This window comes from Episyrphus balteatus, chromosome 1 (assembly GCF_945859705.1).
Source record: "Episyrphus balteatus chromosome 1, idEpiBalt1.1, whole genome shotgun sequence".
NCBI lineage: Eukaryota > Metazoa > Arthropoda > Insecta > Diptera > Syrphidae > Episyrphus > Episyrphus balteatus.
In genome coordinates, this window is record NC_079134.1 from 31,727,711 (window position 1) to 31,733,710 (window position 6,000).

A 6,000-nucleotide genomic window follows, 5' to 3' on the forward strand; every position below is an offset into this window, starting at 1 on the left:
CCCCCTCCAACTTAAATTTTTTTGGTTACGCCGCTGGAAATGGGGTTAACATGAGAAAAATGTCTTTAAAAGCGAAGGCCTCAAGTAGCACAAAAGTCTAAGATACACCAAAATATTTGGTGTATTTTTTGCACTTTCGTGATATGCATTTTGAATATAAAAAATACACCATTTTCTCGTATAAAATAAACTCCGGTGGTATTTTATATTTTTTTAATATACCGATTTTGGTGTATAAATGGCACTAGTGGTACCTATATTAAATGATTTGTTTTTGGTGAAAATTATCCCTTTGAAATTGAAAAATACACAATAAATCTATGGATAAAATACACCATTTAAATTATTCTGATTTAAAATTTGAACCAAAGTTTATTTTTTATCTCAAACAGTATGATGAATTCTAATTCACACCATTTTTATGAAATAAATGAAAATGAATTTTTATTCACTTTCATAATATTGCCATAAGAAACCAATGGTTAAATATGATTTTGTTTGCCAAATTTTAAAACGAAACACATTCTATCTACTAATTTTAGATGCTACCCCCTCTAAAAATCGAGCGCCTCAAAAATGTCAGTGAATTAATGATTTTTTTTTTTCGATTTTAAGAATCCATTTTTCAAAAATTATAATTTTTGTGTTGTTTTACATTTTTTTAAGAAAAGTTATTTTATAATGAATCGAAAAAACTAAGAATGCGGGACTATTAGGTCGATAAATATACTATTTTAATAAAATAATAATTAATCGCTGTCTTCTATTTTTAAATGGCGTCCATTGAAAAATATGGCGTCTCTCACATATGCATTTTGGTGAATTTTATGTCCACAGGGTGTGCTTCCTACACCAAACAGAGTGTACAAAATAAACCGTTTTGGTTGATTTCAGAATCAAATAATTTTATGCACCATTAATGGTGTATTTTTTGCACGGAATCTTAAAAAAATGTTGAAATTTTGTACAGAAAAGACAGTGGTATAATTTTTATACCACTAATTTTGAGAAATACACCATATTTTTTCAATTTTCTGAATTTTACACCAAAATTAATGAATTTACACCAATTTACACACAAGTGTGCTACTTGAGGGGGCTCCATTTCTGAAGTAAAACATAGCTTCCAAGCAAAATAACAATGTAAAGAAACAAAATTTTCCAACAAAATTTTTTTATAAATTGTGTAGATTTACAACCCCTTAATGCATACGAAGCCAAATATGGCTTCCCTACTTTTTGCTCTCCCAAGACCAGGCCAATAATTTTTTTTTTCAATAAAAATTCTTTCATAGCATACACAATTAGACAATCGATCTAAAATAAATTTTTAATTCCACTTTACTTTAAAAACAAACGCAGTAATTATCACTTAAAGAATGAATATATTCTACAAAAAAACTATCTCTATGGGTTCTCAGAAACACAAAGAAGAGGATTGTATTTAATCTTTACCATTTTTTTGTGACAGAGAAGAGAAAAGTGCATACAAACAGAGAAAACCATATTTGGCTTCGTATGCAGTAGAGGGTAAACAAATTTTTTTGAGTTTTAAAAAACATTCCAATTTTTTTTTCTGATCAATTATTTAAAAATGATTTAGTATTTATTTTTGAAATCCTAGAACAGGAACATGTGAATTTTTTTATCTTAAAAGATAAGATAATTTTTTTTTTATTTTATTTCAACTCATTTAGGAAGCTTAATCCAAGACTTTTATAGAAAAACAATAAAACGTCATGAAGCAAATTCTTACCTTCGCAAGAATTTTGTCATTATTTCAAATTTGCTGACTAATCTATTGAATTTCTTTTCTTTTATTTTCTCATTCTTTTAACTTTTGTTTGTGATGAAATGAATGATGATTTAGCTTTTTTTGCTTTGTTGTTTTCCAATCATGATATTGTTTTTTTTCTTTTTTCTGTAGCAAAAATGATGTGCTTTACTTCAGTAAAACATTTTTTTTTTTTTTTCTTTTTTTACTTTCAGCACATTCCGTATAAACTCAAACATCAAAGGATCTGCAAATTAATAGCAAGTGCTGTTCGAGTTTAAAAAACAAAACAACAATTGAAAAAGAAAGAGGGAAGAGATAATACACACACACACAGTAGAACTAAGAGTCCTAACCCATGGGACAAAAATACTCACTCTTCACTTGAAAATTACAAACAAACAAAAAATAGTAAAATTAGTTTAAAAAAATTACATTTTACATTTTTTAGATAAAAGGTTCCCGAATATTCATCGTGAATTATGGAACAATGTAAATAATTATGTATGTAAAAAAAAATAAATTTTGTATATAGATCAAACAATTCATGAAATTCCAAGAAAATATGAAAAAAAAAATTATAATTAAAAAAGCGCACTGACAAATCAACTTCTAATACACAAAAAAGTATAAAACAAAAATTAAATAAATTTAAGCAAAAAAAAAAAATTGATGTGTGATTGAAAAAAAATAAAAAAACAAAGAACTAAACGCATAAAAAATTATATATAATAAAAATTTGTAAAATTCTGTATATAACAAAAATATTTTTTTTTTTGTAATTCCAATAAATGCTTTTTTCTAATAAATACAACCTAATTTTCAGAAAAAAAAGAACTTTATTCTATTAATCCAGTTATGCTTATTTAAAAGAAAATATTTCATGTGAAAGAGATTTCCCAGTAGTTATAAAAATATTAAAGGTTAATATTTTTAAATTAACTTATGGTTAAATGAATAAAAAAAAAAATAAAAATAAAAACCAATATGTAATACACTTTGTTAGTTTTAATTATGAGAATATCGTCAAATTTTTACTTTGATGATATTTAAAAATTGTCCCAATTTAAAGTTTCCAGTTAGCCTCAAAATTATGAATTAATTTTTCTTATTATTTAATATTATTATTTCTAATGTTTAGTTAATTGTAAGAACTGTAAATAAAAATATAATTACAATCTCATATAGAATTATGATTTTTCTAATTATAAATCTAAGTAGGTCATAATAAAATGTATAAAAAAAAACTTATAATGAATAATGAAGTAAAAAAAATACTAATTTTAAAAATAAATTTAAAAAAAAAGAATAAGTTATTTTATACAAAAAGGCTGTGTGTACTGAAATGTATATTTAAAATTATATATATATATATTATATAAAAAATAATTATTATATAAAGCTAAAAAGAAAAAAACAGAAATATAAGTAAATGAATTATATATTGATATACAAAACCAATTTCACGAAAGATAAAAATAAAACTTTTTATCAAAACTGATTACGAGACTGTGTTTTTATTTCTTAAAAAGGAACATTTTTCAAGTTACAAAGGCGAGTAAAACGTTTTCGTCCTTAAAACTATGTTTGTTAAAAAAAATTATACAGCCTTATGCGTTACCCTAAAATCAGGTTGGTGTACTTTTTCCATAAGTCCACAAAGTAATTTCGACAACAATGTGATTTCTGGAAACTAACTCTGTTTCAATTAGTATTGGGTACAAGCATCATAAATTCAACCCATTTGTTCCAGCTTAAGCCCAAGTTATTTGAAAATTTTAGGAAAACAATTTTGTATTATTGTTTTAACCCATATCCGGCTAACGTTGCGTTTTCGCAACGTCATGTTTGAAGACTTCTGGAACATAACTGATTATAAATTTAAACAAACTAAAAAATGATTTGGAAAGATAGTCAAATTATCTAATCGACCTGTTTTTGGATTTTTTTGTAAAAAAGCTTTTTCGGGCTTTTTTGGGGCTATGAAAATTCGAGTTTTTGTAAAATTTGATGTAAAATTTTTGAACTTTTGAAAAATATAGTCAAAATTATAATTTTTCTAAATAGTCTCAACTACACAGGTTAATAAGAGTTCAAATTATTTTCTAAAATAGTGCTGAAGTAATTTATTTGAGTTGCCTGCTTAAAAAAAAAATAATTTTTAAATAAAAAATTAATTTAAACGAATTATAAACTTTTTCTGAGCTATTGTGGTTAAGAAAAGAACAAATAGATAAAGCTCAGAAAAAGTTTTAATTCATTTAAATTAATTTTGTATTTAAAAATTATTTTTTTTTTTAATTCACTCAGTTTGTTTATTTTTTTTTTTTAATTACTTTCAGTAGCCTTTTTTATAATATAAAACTTTTTTTTTGGAAATAAACTGGGCTTTAATAAAAAGCACACAAAATTAATACTCATTAACGTGTTTTTTTTTTACTTAAATGATATGAAAGTGTAAAAACAACTTAAAAAACGAAGAAAATTGTGTTTGATGCAAAATTTTGGAGAAACGGTTGTCCGCAGAAAAAAAAAGTTTTGAGACAAACTTAAACTGTAATAAATTCTTGATTGGTTGTAAAAAAATCTTTTAAATCAAACGTAGTTTGGCAAAGATAAGGCCAGTTAAAGGACAAGAGAGCAAAAATCATAAAAGCCGTGGTAACTCGAAAACGGGACGAAAACGAGAAAATTAACTCTTAAGTTTTTCGACTTAAAATGACCTCAGGAATCTATGGTTTTCATTTGGGGCGGTGACTGTGGGACACCCTGTATACCTTGAGCTACAGCCTAAACTAGTAAAACGATTTTCTCCAAACTTGGTCAATAGGGTTATTCCCCGAAGGATAAATTGAAATTTTTAAGGACAACAACTAACAAAACTACGTTTCAAAAACGGCTCTAACGATTTTGATTAAAATTTGTGTGTAATTTTATAAAGAAGACTCAACTTTTGAAATAAAACAAATATATTTTGCACCGTTATTAACTGTCGTAGAACCGTTTTTTATTTTTTTGGTTCTAAATATCTGTTAAATGACTAGACCGATTTCAGAGAAAAATTTCAAAAAATGCTTGATTTTTAAAAAATATTTCAATTTTTTTTTTGTAAAATTAAATTTTTGAAAATGGCTTACTGAAATATTTCGATATTTAGTTTATAGTATCTATAATATAATAATTTTATCAAAATGGCACATCAACTTTTTTTCTTTTTGGAAAATGTTAGAAAATGTTAGAAAATGTTTATAGAATTAAGAGGATCGCACCTTAATTTAAGCAGATTTCTGCATGGTTTTTTGCTAAGATGACTTTCACCTTAAATCAAGGTGACAAGTCACATGAATTTCTTGAATGCGCAAATTAATAAAAAAAAAAAAAAAAACTGGCAGCCACCGGGGATCAAACCTACAACTGTTGGGTTACTAGGCGAGTGCCTTACCATCGTGCTATCTCACTGTTGTAAATAAGTATGATAAATTGCAAGTAAGGCTAAAGTTTGGCTATAATTTTAAAATTTTTATTTTTCACATTAAAATAAGATGAAGTTCAAATTAAATTTAACTGAGTTTAAGTGGAATCACCTTATTTTTAGCGGATATCACCTTATTTTAAGATGGGGAAATTTAATGTGCGCATCATTTTATTTTTTTTTCTCCGTGTAGGTACAATTTTTTTTTAAATTTCTTTTTATACAAGAAATCAGATGGCATTATCAATAAGCTTGCATCACTAGCTGGATATTTCTACAAGCTAGCGAAACATGAAAATATGCACACCAAATTAAATATTTTGAGAAACTTGTATCAAAACTTCTCGTATAAAAAACATTGTTGTTCATTCATTGTTGTTCATTCAAGACCTTCAAAAACGTAAAAAACAGCCTAAACTCCTTCTTTATAAGTAACAGCTTAAAGTATTAAATTTCAAAGAAGTTAATTTGTTCTTCTTTTTTCCATGTAGTTAAATTTTCCTACAAATTAAAATAATATATAAAAGGTTTTTAAGATTTTTTTTAATTGAAGCTTTGTCATAAAAACGGGCCTCAATAAAAAATAATTAGTTTACATCTATTTTGCTTAACTATGCCAAATTTTTTAACTTTTTTTTACATGTTAATCTAATAATAAAATATGAAACCGACTGGACCCTTACACGTGTTCACTGTTTTACCCATTCATTTTGATAATATTCTCATCTATAAGCTCATATTTTTATGAAACATA

The 6,000-nt window shown here is 25.4% G+C and overlaps 1 protein-coding gene across 1 annotated transcript in view; it reads left to right on the forward strand.

The window, feature by feature from the left end:
- The window catches only part of LOC129907830 (CUGBP Elav-like family member 2), a 473,931-nt gene extending 471,776 nt beyond the window's left edge, over nucleotides 1-2,155 (forward strand). The window contains exon 13 of the mRNA XM_055984216.1: nucleotides 1,990-2,155. The gene's annotated coding sequence lies outside the window, so the exon portion shown is untranslated. The remainder of the gene's footprint in view (nucleotides 1-1,989) is intronic.
- Nucleotides 2,156-6,000: the final 3,845 nt, after the last annotated feature.